Source organism: Artibeus jamaicensis, unplaced genomic scaffold, assembly GCF_021234435.1.
Source record: "Artibeus jamaicensis isolate MK-2021 breed Jamaican fruit bat unplaced genomic scaffold, CSHL_Jam_final contig_432, whole genome shotgun sequence".
Taxonomy (NCBI): Eukaryota; Metazoa; Chordata; class Mammalia; order Chiroptera; family Phyllostomidae; genus Artibeus; species Artibeus jamaicensis.
This window is the reverse complement of record NW_026521828.1, coordinates 8924783-8946122: the sequence shown is the minus strand read 5'-3', so window position 1 is coordinate 8946122 and position 21340 is coordinate 8924783.

Below are 21340 nucleotides of genomic sequence, written 5' to 3'. Positions count from 1 at the left end.
CCCCTCATTGGAAGTTTGTAGTTCACTCTCAAGGCAGTGGTGAGCCATTAAAGGGGCTCACCACTGCCTGGAGAGTTAGATGATCAGAGCTTGTTTTCAAAAAGTAAAGAAAGAAAGGGATGAAGGACTTCTGCCAAGATGGAGGCATAGGTGGAAACACTGTGCCTTCTTGCACAACCGTGTTTAAAAACAACAAAGTTTTAGCAACAAAAATGCAGCTAAACCACAGAAAATTGAACTATACAGAAGTCTGACAACAACGAACCCTTCAGCCAAACCGGTAAGAGGGGCAGAGCCAGCAGCAGAGCGAGGTCAGGCAGGAAAGATCCACCTGAACGACCCAGGGTATGACCCAGGTGCGCAGGCAGCCATGGGCAGATCCCAGGTGTGGGGTAGCAGTGGGTGGACCCAGTGAGGGCTGACCATAGTCACACATTCGCACACAGATAAACTGGTGAAGGAGTGAGCAGTGAGACTGACCACACAGGCCCCAGTGGTGGGAAGCAGCAGAGGGGACTGCTATTGTCCCTCTCTGACCCCATCCCCACATACAGCGTTACAAACCAGCAACCTGGGTGGCCCCGCCCTGGTGAACATCTAAGGCTCGGCTCCTCATCCGTAACAGGTGTGAACAGAGCAAGAAATTATGGCTCAAGAACTCAAAGCCCCAGAGCCCATAACTGTAAGCAACGAAGAAATAGCCAAACTTTCAGATGCACAGTTCAAAACACTGGTGATCAGGATGCTCACAGAACTGGTTGATTTTAGTTACAAATTAGAGGAACATATGAAGGCTAAACTAATTGAAATGAAGGGAAATACACAGGGAACCAATAGTATTGGAAAGGAAACTGGGACTCAAATCAAAGGAGTGGACCAGAAGGAGGAAAAAAATGACTAAACAGAAAAGGATGAAGAAACAAGAATTCAAAAAAATGAGGAGAGGCTTAGGAACCTCCAGGACATTTTTAAACATTCCAACAGCCAAATTATAGGGGTACCAGAAGGGGAAAAGGAACAGCCACAAGTGGAAAACTCATTTGAAGAAATAATAAAGGAGAACTTCCCCAATCTGGCAAAGGATATAGAATTCCAGGAAGTCCAGGAAGCTCAGAGAGTCCCAAAGAAGTTGGACCCAAGAAGGAACACACCAAGGCACATCATAATTACATTAGCCAAGATGAAAATGAAGGAGAGAATCCTAGAAGCAGCAAGAGCTAAGGGGACAGACACCTACAAAGGAGTTCCCATCAGACTGTCAGCTGATTTCTCAAAAGAGACCTTACAGGCAAGAAGGGGCTGGAAAGAAGTACTCCAGGTCATGAAATCCAAAGACCTACATCCAAGATTGATCTTTCCAGCAAAGTTTTCATTTAGAATGGAAGGACAGATAAAGTGCTTCTCCGATAAGGTCAAATTCAAGGAATTCATCATCACCAAGCCCTTATTATATGAAATGTTAAAGGGACTTATGTAAGAAAAAGAAGATAAAAAACACAAAGAGTTGAAAGGACAGCAAACTCACAGTTATTAACAACCACACCTAAAACAAAAGCAAACTAAGAGGACAGCTAGATCAGGAGCAAACCATAGAAATTGATATCACATGGAGGTTTAGCAACAGGGGAGTGGGAGAAGGAGAAGGGGGGAGAAGGTACAAAAAATAAGTAGCATAGATGGTAGGTAGAAAATAGATAGGGGGGAGGGCAAGAATAGTATGGGAAATATAGAATCTAAAGAACTTGAGACACATGGTCATAAACTAAAGGGGGGGAATGGTGGGCGAGGGGGTGTGCAGGGTAGAGGGGAATGAAGGGGGGAAATAGAACAACTGTAATGGCATAATCAATAAAATATATTTTAAGAAAAAAGAAAGAAAGGGAGAACTACCAAATGAGTTACAAAGGAGAGGGCGATATGTTTGCAACCACACAATATTTTTTTGCAAGCTTCAAAGTAAGAGGCTTGTGCATGCCTGACTTCCACCAAGAGCAAAGGGCTAGCTAGAGAATTAAAAACAAAACACCCCCTGATGAGAAAAGCACCCCATGAGCGCATCTTAATCAAAGCCCTGCATTTGATCCCTTCACATCACACTTCTAGGTCGCTGCTGGAGGACAGCCCTTTCCTCCCAGGTATTTTCTGTGTGGTTGAGCTGGCATGTGGCTGGGGATTCTTTTGAAGCCTTGTTGGTTGACTCTGTCACCTCAGAACATTCTCTTGTGATTTGATAGTTTTCCAGGGAGACTTTGTTGCCATCCTGGCTGGCCAGGCTTCTGCTTTGATTATGGAAAAATTCACTGGTCTGGGAGCCTCTTGATATGTTCCTTTGGGCATCAGTTGCAATATATGTATTTTCAAATGCCATTATAAAAATGGGTAGTAAAGTAGTAGTGTCTGGAATCTTCTTTGTCCTATCCCATTTAATCAGAGTTCAGTAACTCAAAATCTCTTTATTTTTTTGATGGAGTGATGAGGGATAATTTACTCATTCCTGTGCCAGTCACCCAGCAAACACTGAGCCCTCATTATGTGTCAGATGCTCCCCAAGATGTTGGGATTTATGGGGTCATGAAACAAGAATATTCACTCTAAAATGTGGAGGGACAGGCATCTACATGGCTCATTAATGGTTACCTTTTCTCTTAGGACAAAAGCACAATTCTCCCCCTGACCTCTCAGGCTCCGTGTTCTAGCCTCTCCATCATTTCCAGCCTCATCTTCACTCTTTTTATGTTAAACATGCCAGCCACACTGCTCTTGTTTTTGTGCTTACCAAGATCCTCCCCATCTGAAGAGTTTTTTCTGTTTTTTCTTTCTGCTGCTAGGAATATCCTTCTGTCTGCAGTTTGTTTGGCTAGCTTCCAGTGACTGTTTACCATTCACCTTAAATTCACACTTCTTTAGGGATGCCTTCTTTGTCTTCTGGGATTAGATTTTTCCTTCTTGCTGTGTATTCTCATCACTTCTTGTGTTTTTCCCTTCGTAGCACTTATCAGTAGTATAATTGATTATTTTTAATAAATGTTACTTAAAATCTATTTCTAGACCCTAAGCTGCATGGGAATAGGGATAGAGGCTGAGTCATTCATTGTGGTGACCTAAACACACCATCCAGCTCATAAATGGTACTCAGTGTAAATTGTTTGGATTATTGAATAAATGAATATAAGATGGTAAGGGCAGTCACTGAGGGCAGGGAACATAGGAGGGGAATACCAAACTCAGTTTGGAACCATCAGGAAAGGTCCTGACACCAGTCCTTTAAACCTAGTACCTTTTTACTGCACAAAATAATGCCCTGTATCTCTTCATAATCCCAAATCATCAACAGAAACTAAACCCTATTGATTCCATTTATGAAGATGATAAAAGCTACTACTATTTTAGAATGAGTGTCAATGAAAGTTAACAGTTTTGTCCTTAAATCTTAGAAGAAAATAAAATAGCCAAAAGGTTTTCAATGGACATTTTCCTAGAGAGTTCCCAAAAGGGTCAGTGTTTATTTCTTTTGTTTCATCAATTTACATGTAATCCTTTTTTCCTTTTTGATATTAAGTAAACCTTCTACTACCCGATTTAATAGCATTAACACAAATCTTAGGGACCAGTGTTATTATTTGCTTCATTTAGTCTTAGTTGTGTATTACTATACCTGCTGTAAGTTATCTCATTTATTTTTATTTGTTTTGAACATCTCAGTGTTATTGTCTATCAACTCAAATCACATTCTAACCAGGCTATATATTTAAGGCTTTCATATTCTATTAACTTGGATGATGAGGTTTTGCTTGCTTGTTATATATCCTTTAAGATAGTTCACAGAGAAAATTGTTATCCAAATTCAGGAAGTTGAGACATATTTGCTACTTTCAACATAAAGTTAGAATCCAAAAGATATACCTGGAATCTGGGTTGGACCATGTAGACAACTATGTACATGGTGCATAGGAAAAGAAAGTTCATTTGAACATTACTCCAGATTATCAGAGACATGCTAGTAATTAATGAAAAGTTGGTAGTAAATAAAGAATGGGAAGCAAAAGACAAGCCAAATGTAGACAGATGTAGCACATGAGGAACATTATTGGTGACTGCATTTACAAGTAAAGTAATTAGATATTTCGAAGTAAGCAAATTTAGGGTTTAGCCCATTGAGTCAGTTTATGGAGTGTTCCCTGTGTGGAAACCTTTGTGCTTTGGATGAAGACAGGGTCTTTTTTTTGGGGGGGGGGTGGATTTGAAACTTAGAAAGATGAAAACATGCATAATCTAGGAATGAAGAATGCTTATAGTGATGTGGTAACTAATAGACACGATTAGTTATCCAGCAGATGGCGAATGAATGAGCCTGTGAGAATCGCTGAAGGGGAGCTTTCTAGAGGAGATTTTTGAGCAAAATCTTGAAACTGTAAGAAGTTATGGATGTATAGGGACAAGGCAGGGCTGTGACTTACTTCAGCTTAATTTTAATAGAATGAGTCAGTCATACCTAGGTCCCAATAAGCATATTAGGTTAGCTAATAAGGTAATAGTAGAAGTATACTGGGAAATTATGTGGTCTTGTCAGCAAATGGCTGATGTAAAGATAGCATCAGTCCCTTAGTAGCTTGATGCCTGAACACAACTTCTGCCCAGCTGTTTTTGTTTTCATGTATTGCTCCACAAATCTCACTGCATATGTACATTTTACATTGTCTCAATCCTAGAGTATGTAGCATTTTGTGTTTTGCATTTCTCATTTAACTGTACATCATAAACATTTCCTACATTTCTATGTAGTAGTTACAATAATTTTAACAGTATAAAATTCCATCTTGTTGATACATTGCAATTTACTAAATCATTGCCTTATTGCTGCATATTTAGATTACTTCTTGCTTTTATTTTCTTCTTAGTAATGCTGCAATAAATAATGTGTTCATATACTATTTTCCTTCCATTCAATTATTTTTAGAGTACACATTCACAAAATAAATTCATTGAATCTAAGGGTAGGAACATTTTTATAGTTCTTGCCGTTTGCCATTCTCAGTCTAGAAGGAGTCTGCCAATTCAGTCTGCCGGTAGCAAGTTATGTGGTAGTTGCTTTTCTCATAACTGTACCAGTGATAGGTTTAATCATTAGAATTTTTTGTTAATTTTATAGGCTTAGAATGACACTAAGATTGATTTAATTAGGGCTTATTTCTTCCTTGCAAGGATGATAATTTCCTTAATTTGCTTATTATTTGTGTTCTCATTCAAGTAAATTATGTAGCCTTATCATTTGGCTTTATAGCTTAATAATTCTTTTCTTCCCAAATATAGTAATTATTTAAAGGGCACAAAATTTTAGGTAGGGCCAAAGGAAAGTATTAGCTGAGAGCAAAAGAGGAGAACTTTTTTGCCATTCCCAGATGAAACCTGAGTATATTTTAATACATAAAAAATAGATAAGGGTGCTGCTGCCTTGTCTGGTTGAAGGGCAGGCAGTGAGCCCACTTACTTGGACTCCTTGCTCCCTGGGATGCAAATGCCTCTCAGAACATGAGCATTAACATTATTTGGCAGTGGAAGATCCACATACTTGAAAAAATAGCCAATGACTGACATTCAGATCATAAGTTACAGTAAAGCAAAGATGTCGCAGCATGGAGACACTATAAAGAGAGTTTCACTGTAGATTTTCTGAAGGATCAGCCATGCAAAAATATTTTCCTTTATTCAGTTCAGTACACTCTTTATAAAGACAACATGTGGATTACTAAGAAGGATATGAAAATGAACCTGAACAAGCTTTCAATATAGCAGGGGAGATAAGAAAAGTAAACAAATAGCAACAAGATATGGAATTATGAGAAAATTCTCTAACTGGAGAACAAATCATTTTATTGACATATAGAAGAGCAAGAACATTACTTTATTGGGTGTGGGGGCAGAAATCATCATCTCAGAGTATTAATGTGAATCCAACAGATAAAATTTGGAGTTGGGAGAGGGTATTTATTCTGAGAAGAAAGAGGCAAGGGGGGGTCATGGCAGCAGGTATGACAAGGGGAGATGGAAGGACAAGCGGAGTTCAGATCAAGTGAGAAGGACAGGCTGGGGTAGTCACGGGGGGAAGAGGGAGAGGTGTGGCTTGGGAAGGTGATAGCTCCTTGCTTTGGGAATGGAGCCGTTTGAGGAGGATGGTGTCAACATCAAAGCTGTCTTTATACCATTTCCAGCATATTTTTAATTGAATTTATTGGGGCGACATTGGTTAATGAAATGATATAGATCAAGTGTGCAATTCTGTGATACATCATCTAAATATTGCATCGTGTGCTTACCACCCATAGTCAAATCTTCCATTGCCATGTATCTGGCCCCCTTTGCCCTTTTCAATCCCTCTAACTCCTTTTGCCTTTGGTGACCACCACACTCTTGTCTCTGAGTTTTGTTTGTCTTGTTTGTTCATTTGTTGCTTTTTGTTTTATATCTCACATATGAGTGAACTCATATGGTTCTTGACTTTTTCTGTCTGACTTATTTTGCTTAGTGTGATATTCTGAATATCCATCCATGTTGTCACAAATGGCAGTATCATTTTTTTGTGTGTGTGGCTGAGTACTCTTCCATTGTATATATCTACGGCATGTTCTTTAGCCAATCACGTTTTCATGAGGTAGTGAACTTTCCTTTTGCAGCTTCTACCTTTCCATGGTTTTTCAAGAATATTCTGTAAATCGTAGACATGAGAAAGAATAACGTGTTACAGTGGAAAGGGAACTAGACCGAGAGTCATGAAATTGGATTGTAGTCACAACATGCTGCCAATGAAAGGGAAAGGAAAAGACAATGTAAGCCTTTCCCTTACCTGAAGTGTATTTTAAACAAGGAGTTTTGGTCATACACCTGTAGCCTGCACTGATTTCACGTAGAGGAATTTGCGAGTGGGTGGACTTAGTGGTTATTTTGAGTGAGACCAGAATGTCTGAGCATCATGGCTGTATGAGCAACATGATTTGGTTTCCAGAGCCTGGGTCGTGTGTTCAGGAGCCAGTGCTCCTTTCTGCATTTCCCGGGCCTGCTTGGTGGAAGGTCAAAGTGAGTCGTGGTCTTTTCCCATAGAATTCCTTAGGAACACTACTTTGCTTTTGTTTTCTTTGAGTTTGGCTCTTTGACCTATTGCAGACAGGCAATGATGGAAAAATAGAGCTAGTCCCAAATGTAGAGGAGATGTGGTGATCAATGAAAATAATGCAAATGGATGTGCTTTTTTCCCCAAAAAATGTACACAAAAAAGGGTTATAGTCTTAGTGGCCTTAGCATTTTTACTCCAAGTGACCCCGGCTTGAGAGTGGCTGTTTGGGTGGCCTAAATCAGAGCTTTTGACCAAAGCAGACGAGGCTTTAATTACTAGCTTTATTTTTAACATTTGTATGTTGTGGATAAAATGGCATTAACTTCTGCCGACCCCAGAGGCTTGTCGTACAGCTTCCGTGGGACAGTGCACTCAGATCTCCAAGCCCAGCCTCGCAGTGAGTGTGTGATCAACATGAGCTTCAGTGATGGTGGCAGTGATGCTGACATCAATATCATTTTGAAGCAAAAGCCAGAGAAAGCCACAAAACAACCCACTGTTCCTTTGACGATGCACCTCTCTCTGTCATTTTTAGCAGGAAATCTAACCATATCACTCTGAGCAGGAAAAAACATGAAATATAAATTTTCAAACAACAAATGCTGTCCTGAATCTTCAGAAGCTCCTTCTCGTTGACATAGTTTTTTTCACATCTAGGAATCTCTTCTAAGGTAATTACCACAGATTAAGGCAAATGCTTATGTACCAAAAATAGTCATCGGCACTTATTTTTAACAGTGGCAGTTAGTGAGTCCACATGTCCAGCCACAGGAGAACACTTTAATACATTCGATTAACACTTAGATGAGATGGTGTTTACTTTGCAGGAAAATAACAAAGTTATGGTTCAAAAGACTTTTTGGTGATAGACCACATGCCAGGACGATGGAAGTGACCACGTGGAGCCTCTGAGGGTGTCAGGCTCACAGGCCAGTGAGCAGAGAGAGGTGCGTCATTAAAGGAACAGTGGACTTCAATCTAACCGTTTAAACCCAGAGTCAGCTCCTAAAGTGGCCACTCCTCCAGCTGAATCAGCTAAACGGTAGGGAATGGTTTGCGTTTTAGCCTGTGACTCTCTCAGCCTGGCATGTGTGTGCTGGATTCAACCTGGTCGGGTTCACGCAGAGATCTCGAAAATACCCTTGAGATGTCCTGAAATTGACGATGAAGCACACTAAATAAGATTTGTTGTCTGTATGCAGGACAATGATTATTTTGCACACTGAGGTTTGAGAAATACTGAACCAGATTAGATAATGGAACACAAGGAAAATCTATAGGCAGTTGTCAGGATAATCCCCAGCATCGAAGGAGGGATGGGTGGAGAATTCTGAAGTGTCTCTGTTCCACTGCCAGGCTTTCTCCACTGTGTTTTGATATTGTCTCTGTAACTTGGATGTATGTCGATAATTTTATTTGTTCTTGTGAGCGTTGCCTAAGACAATTTATAGGAAAGCATTCAGCCCAGGGCCTGGCATATAGTAGATATTTAATACCTATTAACTGACCCACAGTTCAGCCTTGCTCGGTCCTGTCCACAGAGACATTGTGCTGGGCAGAGGTACAGCCAAGGGCTCCCCTCCTGTGTCCTGTCTTTCCTCACTGAAGTGCTGCTAAGTAACTCAGAAGCTGTTGCTCCCAAGTGCTTGGCCATCTGTCTCCTCTTGGGAATCAGCCCATGAGCTTAATGGCGTATCATGTGGCTTCAGTGGGAGACCGCGAATGTTAGCATTGGGTTCTGGACAAAGCTGTAAGGTGCCCAGAGGAGAGGCAGACTCGTTTCTGGAAGCTAGCAGCACATTTGGGGTTTTTTGCTATAAATTGAAAACTGTGAGCCATGGCCATACACACTGGCTTCAGTACTTAAAGCCAGAGAGAGCCTCCCCTGACCCTTCGTCTCTGAGGTGTCACTGTTTCTAGCTTGCTGGCGCCCCCACGCTGTCCAGGAGCTCAGGACTCTTCAGTGGCAAATCCCTATTTGAGGGTCCTGTTGCAATCCCAGATTACTGACCGAAGGAGGGGAACTGGTGGGGGAAGGAGATCATTAGCCTGTCTTGAGTCACTGGGACCTGATGGAAAGTCAGATTAGGAAGGGCTTAAACCGATTGGAGAGCCGGTGTTAATCTTAAGTATTTCCACTCTGCTGAACTTGCCTGGAAGTGTTTAACATTCTCCAGAGATAGGCATCCCCTCTCCAAGAAATGATACCTTTCTGTAAAAAGAATAATGAATTATGTGAGGATTGATTTTCAGGATGGACTCTGGCCCCGCGTAGTAATTAAATATGCGGAGTGGTGAGCGAGGCTGTCTGGAGTCGCAGCCAAGTGTTTCAGGTAAGTTGCCTCACCTCTGTGCCCCTGTTTCCTCATCTGTAAAAACAGGGACCATGATAACACCACTTCCTGCGTTTTTTGTTTGCTTGTTTCTTTGTTCCGAGAATTAATGAGCTAGTGCTTTAGACAGACTCTGGCAAAGACTAAGCACTGAATCAGCGTGAGATACTATTATTATTGTGATTATTATTATGACAGGTACAAGTTGGTAGATATTGGTTTATGTGATCATTATTCATTCTCTTACGATTAAAATCTTTTTATTATTAAATATTTGAGAAAATACTTATTTTTAAAAGACAAGTTGCTTTATAAGAAAATAAATAAATTTTATCTTTTATGTACCATACTTGCTTGTTGAAATTTGTTTTTTAAATTTTAGCGAGTTATCACAAAATGTGACATTTCATAGAAGGCCTTCACATTCATTGCTCCCTCCAAGCCCCACAAGAAGGGGAGGTGGAGGCCCTGGGAGATTAGGTTATGTACTCCAGCTTCCCTGGTGAGTGGTTGAGTTGAGACTTGAACCTGTATCTTCAGGCTACACGTTCATCATCTAACTGGTACGCTGAGTTAGATGAGCCCAGTATGCTGAGTGAGGGGAGCTCAGTGTTGCACAGGCGTTAGAGTTGCCAGGATCCTGATATGAATGGCAGTACTGCCACTCACTGTATGCCATGGCTGACAAATTGCCTGCCATCCCTAAGCCCGAATTTCCTGATCTGTGAAAGTTAGAAGGGGATGCCTTTTCTAGACTTGCTGTGCAGTCAGAAACCAGCCAGATCACAGGTAGGGAAAATGCTAGTCCAGCTCCAGGTTCATGGCTATTACTCAGCTAAAGATAGTTTCTTCCTTCATTTCTTCAGCATTGATAACATGCCTGGTTCAGTGCCAAATTCATTTTTTCCCCAAACTAGTATTTCTTCACTGAAATCCTATATCAGAGTGTGATTCCAGTTGCACCAAGACCTACTGTAATCCACACGATTCCATTCCCAGCCACCCAGGATGATTCATGTACTTCTGTGAAAAAGGAGAAGAGATGAGGAAGGGAAGGGCAGCAGGGAGAACTCAGAGACAAAGCCAGCCTCCTCCAGACGTGGAGAACTTGCCCACTTCCTCAGCAGCTGAGCGGTGAGGGGAAAGGTTCCCAAACAATGACTTCATCTGTTTGCTCCTGCGAAGTGGGTGTTCCAGACATAAAAATAGAGGGAAGGCGAGAACATGGGCTCTGTGGGTAAATGGTGATGTTTTCTAATTTATTCAGCATTAACATTTTGATTGTGAAACGACTACTTAGTCTAGGGGGTCTTTGCATTAGAATGTGTGTTCCCAGTGCTTCACTAACATATGGTGTTGGGATTTTAAGGTGAAGTGATGGAAAACGCAGGAGAATGTTTAAGTTGCTAGAAACATGTCAGAGAGGTGCAAATATTTCACCCGTTTACACAGTTGGGATTATTTTGTACATTGATGCATTTTGTTGTTGTTCTTTTCGTAAGTCCAGGATCAAAGAATGCAAGTAAGATATTTCTCAGCCCCTTGGCTTTTAAAATAGCATAGTGAGCTTTAGAGGAAGCTTCATGGAAAAGGTGAATCCTATTGCAATCTATTAGGAAGTCAAGTGACTCTTAATGATGAGGTCTGTCTGGAAAAAGTCCAGCCATTGTTAATATAATGAGAACAGTTTGTTAATCATCAATGTAACCTGGCAGCCAAGGAGAGTGGACTGGAATGCACATGTATGAACAATGAGAACTTCACTGTACTAATCAGTAGGCACAGTAGATACCTTTGAGCATGTGTACTGGGTGACTGTACCTTCAAAATGACTGAGTGAACAGAGCAATGAATCTGCATCTAAGTTTCCCTTAAGCTTGAACATTCCTCTGTGGAAACTATTTGGATGATTCAGAAGGTATTGCAATGCATTGAGCCAGTGCATTGAGTGCAACACAAATAGTGTGGTACAAATGCTTCAAAGATGGCTGAGAATCTGTTGAAAGTGGTGCACATTCTGGAAGGCCTGCAACAAGCAGAACACCTGAGAATGCTGGATGTGCACAGGCTGCAGTCAACAAAGATCCGCAACTGACAGTGTGAGAACTAGAAGCTGATCTGAGGATTCCAAAACCTACTGTGTCGGAGATTTTGATGCAGGATCTTGGCATGAAATGTATCGTGGCAAAATTTGTTTTGTGGCTTCTGCTACGAGAGCAGAAGGAATATCATACTGCAGTTGCAAATGACTTGATTCAAACTGCTACCAATGAACCAGATTTTCTCAAGAAGGTTGTAACTGGAGATGAATTGTGAGTCTATGGCCATGATCTGGAAACAAAGGCTCAGTCATCTCAATGGAAGTCTCCAGGGTCTCCACACCTGAAGAAGGCACAGCAAAGTCGCAGCAAGATCAAGCCATGTTGACTGTGTTTTTGGATTGGGAAGGTGCTGTCCATCATGAGCACACCCCTCTAGGCCAAACAGTCAATATCAAAACTACCTCAATGTTCTTCATCTGTTGAGAGATGCAATAGGACGAAATGACTGCAGCTATGGGCAACTGGTGATTGGCAGCTTCATCACAACATCACACCCACTCATGCATTACTGTCTCGTGCAGAATTTTTTGGCAAAACATCAAGTCACCCAGGTGACTCAACCCTTTATAGCCTAGATTTGGTACCCTGCGACTTGTAGCTTTTCATAAAACTACACCTTTGAAAGGGAAGAGATTTCAGACCATCAGTGAGATTCAGGGAAATTCGTTGGGGCACCTGATGGGGATTCCAACAAAGGGTTTGACAGAGTGTTCCGAATGGTGGAAGAGACACTGGGAAAGCTGTGTGAGGCACCAAGGTGCCTACTTTGAAGGGGACTGAGGTACCATTGTCCTATGTAGAATGCCCCTTGTATCTTGTATCTTCTTCAATAAATGTCTCTCTTTTTCATTGTATAGGGCTGGATGCTTTCTAGACACGCCCAGACCTGCCTATTGCTCTGTAGGTGCAAGGCTTCCTCTGCAGGCCAGCCACCTTTGTTCCCTACCAGGACTGCAGCCTTGGGCTCCCAGCTGGGCTCCCCGTGTCCTCTCTTTCCACCTCAGAATTTATTTTCTCCTCTGCAGCTTGCATAATCTTTTAAAAGCACAATCCAGACCTTCTCTGCTTAGAATCTTTCAGTGGCTTCCTATTTTACTCACTGTACTTGCAATAAAATCTAAATATACTGTGATGGTCCATGTGGGGCCTGACCCTTCTGTTCCTCTAATTTCTTTCTTACTGTCCCCACCCTTGACCATATATTCTACTTGCTTTTAGTTTTCTTTCTGATCCTGGAGTTGGCCAGACTTCCTTCCAGTTCACATCTATAGCATTGGCCATTCTCTCTGCCTAACCAAAAACCCACCCTAAATGCAACCTCAGCCCCCAAAACCCAACCCTTAAACTTCTGGCATTGGGAAACTCTCCCAGCTAGGCATTCTCCTGTTAGTTTGACAGTTTTGTCTTCTTTTTTTTGTTCTGTCTCCAGTGAGGAGCTGAAAGACCTGCCTCTGATTTTTGAAATGGCACTTGAAGGTAATGGTCAAATTATTTCTCACACTTTTCTCTGACTAGGTAATTTAGAGGGGAAAAAGTCTCTTTTGAATCATTGAAAGGAAATGCAGATTCCCTCGTACCGAGGAGAGGATGCACTACCCACTGGCCTTGGCATTGGCAATAAACATCTAGGTAACTCATTACGTGGGCATTTGCTCTCTGAGCCTGGAGCGTGGCAAACAGCCCCCACATCGCTCCATGTTCAGGGGGTCAGTTGTTTAGAAAACCCATGAACTTTAAAAATATCTCCTTTCCTGAGACTCTCCTAGGCAGTATTCTCCCTAGTACACATGGTAAGTGGCTGATGTCTGACTCCCATAGTGAGCGATAGACTTTTCTCTTGTCCGGAAGCCTTCGTAAGAGATTAAACTCTCTTTTTTAAAAGAAAGCAGTGGCTGTGTTTGTCAATATTTCCAGGGTAGAAAGAATAAGAAGAAAGCTGGGAGAATATTTATCACATCCTCGGGCCTCGAAGGAGGCTGCTAAGAGCCGAGTTTGGGACACCTGGTTTGTGAATGAGGACTCACAGCCTGTTCCGGGGTCTGTACCTCGAAGGCAATGGAACAGCCAACCAGGAAACCAGTGTAGTCATTTCTTTATCTGTGTGTGGACCATCATGTTCTTTTTTAAAAACGTTTTTGGTTTGGGAAAGCCGTCGATGATATGTAATTTAAAGGATAGCATTTCACACAAGAATATTAGAGGGTTTCCTAAGACGAGCCCCGGGGCGCAGAGCCTCAGGCTGTGGTAAGGATTCAGTGTCATAAAGATCATACTTACAGTTAACACTCACCAAGAGCCTGCAGTGTGCCTGACACTCTGCTAAGATCTTTAAATACAGCCTCTGACTTAAATTCACCGAAAACTCAAAATGGTGATGGTGACATCATCTATTCATAGACAGGGGAACGGAGGCCCAAAGTGGCCTGATATTCTCCCCCAAGTCACTCCACCAGCAAGTGGTTGAGGTCAGATTTACAGCCAGTGTGTCTGCCAGGGAGTCCCAGGGTGTGAATCTGCTGGGACTGTCGTCACAGAAGGTCACGGAAATCAATTTTCTCACAGTTCTGGAGGCTGGGAGTCCAAGATCAAGGTACTGGCAGAGCGGGTTTCTCCTGAGACCTCTTTCCTTGACTTGCACATGGCCACTTTCTCTCTGCCTCCTCCTGTGCTCTTTACTCTGTGCCTGTTACTCCTGGTGTTGGTCTTTTTTAAGAACAGCAGAGCTATTAGATTAGGACATCGCTGTTATGACCTCACATAACCTTAATCACGTCTTTAAAGGCCCTGTCTCCAAACACAGCCGCAGTGCGGGCCTGGGGCTTCAACACATGGATCTGGGTGGGAGACACATGATTCAGTCTGTAACGGGAGCCAGTGCTCTTAACCAGTGTACTCAGCTCTTGCTCCGATATTAAGACTTTGATTAAAATCATTATAACTTCTCTGGCTCTAAGTCTGCCATGGAAAAAAAATTAAATAACTTTATTGATGTATTATTGATAAGCAATAAAAACTACACTGATTAGTTTTAAAGACTTCTCTCACTCTAGAAAACTTACAGTGATGAAATAGAGACTGCATAGTTCACCAGCAAGTGTACTCATTATTGGTCTGTAATTAAAACGGGGTTATTGTAACGCTGCCTCCTATGACGGCATTCCCTCCGGGGCCCCGTCAGAGCTGCACTCTGTGATCGCCAGTCTCCCATGGCTATTGGAAGCTCTGATTTCCAAACACAAGAGAAGGCAGTTCTGTTTCTTGCTTCTTTATGACTTTCCCCAACAATTACTGCTTATTTGATGTATGCCAGGCATTTATTTTTCAAGTTTAAATGCTTGTTATGTACGAGCCATTTTGTGAAGGCCATGTATTCGGTGTATGGTTTAGCCCTTCAGTAAGATACAGGATTGTGCGGAATGGACGGTGTAACTTCTCTGTCGTTACATAATTGGCCAGAGGCCCACCAGCTGGTACTTGACGTCGAGTCTGTCTGACTCCTAAGCCTGGGTCCTTGGTCCTTAAGCCACCGAGATAAACTGTTACTTTTCTCTTGCAGACTCTTGTATGTCATCTTCTGCTCGTGGCGTTTTGATTTTTGCTCCCATTGGCTGCCTCTCCTGGGTGTCTGTGCCTCTCTTTCCCCCCCCTCACTTTCCACTCCAAGTTCATTTCATCTTGTACAATACACACAATACCAAAGAGGGAGGTCTGCCTCTGTTTTTACTTGGAGGTTTAATTGCATTGCCTCCTTGACCCTCTTGCTGATTAAATAGTGGCAAACATAGGAATTATTGTCAGAAGGCTAGGAGTAAACAGGTTGAGAAGGGCGTGTGTGTATTGAAGGATGCTTTCTTTTTCTCACTGACATTACCTGGACTTCTGTATGCCTTGCTTTGTGCTTTTCATTATTTTTAATTCCAGTTTACAATTAGAGCTTGCAAATTGAATTGCTTTCTCTGAGGAGCTACGATTTCTCTATTTGGCAAGTACCACTGCCCTGCTTCCCGCCCTGCTCGGCAGAAATTAACACCGTGGGTTTTGTTCCCTTGTATTGCAAACTCAACTGATCGATAGAATCATGGCCATACTCACTCTAGAAAACTTACAATTATGAAATAGAGACTGCATAGTTCGCCAACAAGTTTATTCATTATTGGCCTGTAATTAAAACAGGGATATTGTAATGCTGCCTCCTGTGAAGGCATTTCTCTAGGGCCCCATCAGAGCTGCACTCTGTGGTCACCAGTTTCCCATGGTGCTATTGGCAGCTCTGTTTTTCAGACACAAAAGAAGGAAGTTCTTCTTGGTGCTTCCACAGAGTCTGTAGGGAGAGTGGCTGTGAGTGGTGCTCTGCTTAGTGAGGAGAATGCAGGTTCTCCAGGGAAGGACACAGGAGCTTAGGCAATGACCTTGGGGATTAAAGAGCCTGCCCTCTTCCCTTGCACTCAGAAGTCTTGGGATGTGCACAGAAGCGTTATGGGCCTCTTTGGAGTCAAGGTAAACTCAAAGATTTGGTTATTTATTTTAGCTCATAGATGCTGCAAAGGGAACCTTACTAACCCTGGATATTCTAGCCCAACACCAGCTCAGTTTTGATTATTTTTACTAGTGAAAAACTTCATAGTCAGTTCTTTAGGACTTCAGTTCCAAGTTACATCTAAAAAAAAAAACAACTGAATGGATTTTAGTTTCATACACAAAAAAGGGATTAGTCTCCTATGGAGAGACCCCAGGGTGCAGGATGAGAGCCAGCGTAGCTGTATGGGTGGTAGGTTCAGGTCCCAGGACATGTTCAGGAATCCAGACTGAGATGGCCTCTGACATCCGTTCTGTTCCTGAGCTCCGTGGCCCTCTGCACTTCCAGCCTCACCCTCTACACTCCCCATATGGGAGTACTCTACCTCTCTGTAATGTTGCCAAACCTGGTGGTCCCTCAACATCCCAGTTGCTTTTATGTATCTCTGTCTTTGTATCTTCTCTGACCTATTCCTGGGAAAGTATCCTCTGGTCTTCTCTCTGATGGTGTCCCTGCTCACCTTCAGGATGCAACCCAAGCATCACTACCTTCCTATATAGCAGTCCCTATCCCGATACTGAGTTAGGGGCTCTACTCTGCTCCCAACACATACCTTTACTATAGTACCTGTCACACTGCATCGTAACTGTTGGCTGCCTTGACCCTTCCTCCTTATGTGAGGTTCCTGCCAATGCCATTTTTATTTTTAAATCACACGTAGAGGTTGTAAGTCCCATATAGAGCATCTGTTATTGAATATATCAAGGTAAGAAAACAGCACAATTCATTTTGTGTTTAGAGCTATAGGTTTTGGAAAAATATTTTGATCAGCATTTAAAACTTTAGTAAGACTATATATTTTTAGCTCTACAGTAAGTACCTAGTTTTCTCTCTTTTTATAAAATTATATTTTATTGATTATGCCATTACAGTTGTCCCATTTCACCCCCTCCTATCCACATTCCCCCCTTTAGTTCATGTTCATGTCCATGTGTCATAAGTTCTTTAGCTTCTACATTTCCCACACTACTCTTGCCCTCCCCTTGTCTACTTTCTCCCCACTGTCTATGCTACTTATTCTCTGTACCTTCTCCCCTCCCCCTCCTCCCACTCCCTTGTTGCTAACCTTCCATGTGATCTCCATTTCTGTGGCTCTGCTCCTGTTTTAGGTGTCCACTTAGTTGGCTTCTGTTTTAGGTGTGGTTGTTAATATCTGCAATTTTGCTGTCTTTTTACTGTTCATATTTTTTATCTTCTTTTTCTTAGATAAGTCCCTCTAACATATCATATAATGAGGGCTTGGTGATGATGAACTCCTTGAATTTGACCTTATCTGAGAAGCACTTTATCTGCCATTCCATTCTAAATGAAAGCTTGGCTGGATAGATCAATCTTGGCATGTGGGTCTTTGGATTTCATGACTTGGAATCCTTCTTTCCAGCCCCTTCTTGCCTGTAAGGTCTCTTTTGAGAAATCCACTGACAGTCTGATGGGAACTCCTTTGTAGGTGACTGTCCCCTTATCTCTTGCTGATTCTAGAATTCCCTCCTTAATTTTAATCTTGGGTAATGTAATTATGATGTGCCTTGGGGTGTTCCTCCTTGGGTCCAACTTTTTTTGGACTCTCTGAGCTTCCTGGACTTCCTGGAAGTCTATTTCCTTTGCCAGATTGGGGAAATTCTCCTTTATTATTTGTTCAAATAAGTTTTCCACTGGTGGCTGTTTGTTTCCCTCTTCTGGTGCCCCTATAATTCGGATGTTGGAACATTTAAAGATGTCCTGGAGGTTTCTAAGCCTCTCCTCAATTTTTTGGATTCTCGTTTCTTCATTCTTTTCTGTTTGTTTGGTTGTTTCTTCCTTTTGGTCCACTCCATTGATTTGAGTCCCAGTTTTCTTTCTATCACTATTGGTTCCCTGTGCATTTTGCTTCATTTCACTTAGTGTAGCCTTCATTTTTTAAAATCTAATTTGCGACCAAAATCAACCAGTTCTGTGAGCATCCTAATCACCAGTGTTTTGAACTGTACATCTGATAGGTTGGCTATCTCTTGGTTGCTTAAAAGTATTGGCTCTGGGGCTTTGATCTGTTCTTCTGTTTGAGCTATTTTTGGTCTGGTTGCACCTGTTATGTATGACGGACAGAGCCTTAGGTGTTCACCAGGGCAGGGCAACCGAATCTCTGGGTTGTGATGCTCTATGTGGGGGCAGGGTCAGAGAGGGAGCAATGGCATTTGTTCTGCTCTCAGATTTCAGTCCCCTCTGCTGCTTCCCACAAGCAAATTGGGCCCTTCTGGTGCTGGTGCCTGGGTGGGTGGGCTTGTGTACATTCTAGGACCCTGTGGGTCTCTCCAACTAACTCTCCTGTGAGGCTGGGAGTCTCCCCTGGCACCCTTTCAATCGATGCTTTTAGGCTTTATTTCCTGGGGTCGCTGGGGCCCCGGGTTGCACAGTCTGTCTCACTGCCCATTTTTGCTTGGTTTATCTATGCATGAATGTGTGACCACGGTCAGCTCTGGGCTGCCTGCGCCCCCAGGTCTGGCAGCCACCACCTTTTCCTGCCAGGATCCCTCTCAGCTGGCCACTGACTCTGCCCCTCTTACCAGTCTGGTTGAATGGTTGTCGGACTTCCATACAGTTCAATTTTCTGTGTGTTCTGGTTGTGTTTTTGTTTCTAAATCTTTGTTGTCCTTAATTTTGGTTGTGCGAGGAGGCACAGTATTTCCACCTATTCCTCCATCTTGGCCAGAAGTGAATTTTCTTTCTTACATAATTTCTCAGCTATGCTTTTTCTAAGAATCATACATACTTTTCATATTACCAATAAACATATTCATTAGTTTTTAAGAAACACAGTATTGCACTAAAGTTTACAGTTAATACACAAAGGAATGATTATACAATGCTTACTTTTGTAAAAAATACAATGGATAGGGAACTCTATTATATAAATGGTTTGTTGAATCCTATAGAGTGACTGTGCCTTTTATTTGTAAATTTAAAGGTTTTTTTCTGGTAGTAATAGCTATTCAAGAAACCTCCTTTCCAATGGAGGGTGCTGCTACTCCACCAGCTGTGATGGACCCCAGCAGATGAAGACATCAAAAGAGTTGTTCTAAATGCATCCCAGCTGGCTACTTGCAATTATGATTTATGTTCAGCTGGAGCTCAATTTGAAGAATCTTAAACCACGGGGGAAAAGGCTGCCAGACTTGTTACATGCTACATTTCAGCACTTTTCAGGCGAGCTGGGTCTCCAGAGCTGTGTTCAGAGAGCCTCCCGAGTTGCCCATGCATGGGGTATGAGTGCCTTCGCCTCCGAGGAAGCCACTTGTGTAAGTGCGTTTCTATTTCACTTCCTCTTCCTAGTAATTTTAGACTAAGTCTACCTACTTGGCCTCTAGCTACATTAGAAAAGTGAATATGGAATGTAAAATAATAGTTTCAGTGAATGGTGTAGAGAATGTGTTTTCTTTGGGACCTGATGCTGAGGTGTGGATGGAGCTCAGCCTTCTTTTCATGCTTCCTTGCTTGTGTTCATGGTCTTTGCTCGGCCTTGACCACCCTTGCCATTTCTCTGCCTGTTTACTCTCATCATTACCTAAAAGTCAGCCCAGATGCCCATGAAGAATTAAATACTCATTTCTATTTGCTCCCCTAGCTACTTTCTTAATTATTAATGGCACTTGCTTTATATTGTATTATATCATTATTAGCTGTTGACATACTTGTCCACCCTCAAAGACTGAAAATACCCCAGGGCAGGAACTGGGTCCTGTTCACCTGTACATTCATGTATGCAGATGAATAGACTGCATATAAAACATGCCCAATAAGCATTGATTGGTTTGGAAGGAGAATTGTACTACAAGTAAATTTTGAGCCTAGAGTAGCTGAACAATTACAGCTGAATGGACCCTGTAGAAATGTAGTTGTCTCTATGTAATTAGAAAGATTAAAAAGGATACAAAATATATGATGGGGGACATCTAACTAATTTTGCGGTGGGCACAGCAGACGTGCTCCAGTTCTGGAGAGGGTGTTTTGCTGACGTTGCCATCCGGTGGCACTCAGAGGTTTTACTGGTTAATGTTTTTTCCTCCTTGCTGAGACGTTCGTGTTTAGATGGTGGCAGACAGGGCAGTGCCTTGTTTCACTCCCTGTCCGGCTTATGGTAGGTGCCTTGGACAGTCCTTTAATGTTTTTTCAGTTACACCTTTTCTTCTTCGTGACGAGGTCCAGCAGGGTTCGGTTTCTGGTGAGAGCTCTTTCTGGCAGGCAGCTGCCTTCTCCCTGTACCCTCTCACGAGGCTTTCCTCCAAGTGCACATAGGGAGGGAACACTGGTGTCTCTTCTTATAAGGATATGAAATATTGAACCCACTGGACCAAGGCCCCACCCTTATAACCACATATAGTATTACCTCCTTGCAGGCCCTATTTTCAAATCCAGTCACACTGTGGTTATATCTTCAACACACGAAGTTTAGGAGGATGCAATTCAGTCCATAGCGCTTAGTTTGGAAAATGATATATGTCTTTTAAAATAGAATATCAACCCTTTATTATAGATGTTTTAATGCTGCTTTTAATATGTCACTGGATGGAAAAATATTTATAGTGCATTTCCTTGCATAGATTTTTAAATATGTAATTTCTGATTTGGCAGGGACATCATAAAATATATGTATAACTCAGTGCTTTCCAAAACTGACACAAAGGGTCATAGGTCACGGCACCCAGCGCCCTACTCTCTGCATGTATCTCTCACACCCACTGCGCCCAAGCCCTCGCCCGTATTGCAAGTGCAGAGCAGAAAAGCTCAGAAGGCCAATTGTCATAAAAACAATCAGAGTAAAAGCTCCTCTAATGTAATTCAGCCTCCTTTCCTCATGTAGGAATCAGCCAAAAGCCTTTGAAGTCATTTCAAGTTGGTGGCTATGCTGTCCAGTGTGGAACTGGCTTCGGCTCCTGTTCAGTGTGCATTTGGGGACTTTAGAAGGGTGTTAGGTCTGTCAAGCTCCAAGTTCTAGGGGACATATCTGGAGACTTCCTCTTGTTTGGTTTTCTACTTCCCTTTTCTTATTATGAAAAATTGAAACATATACACAATTAAAGAAAATAACGTTATGAAATCTGTGAACTCATCCCCCAACCTCACCTCCTACCCACGTTCTCTCCTCCGTTCCAATGGACTGTTTCGAAGTCAGTCCTTTATATTGTACCATTTTATTGGTAATTATTTCCACAACTATCTCTAAAATATAAGCATTTTTGGCTAGTAT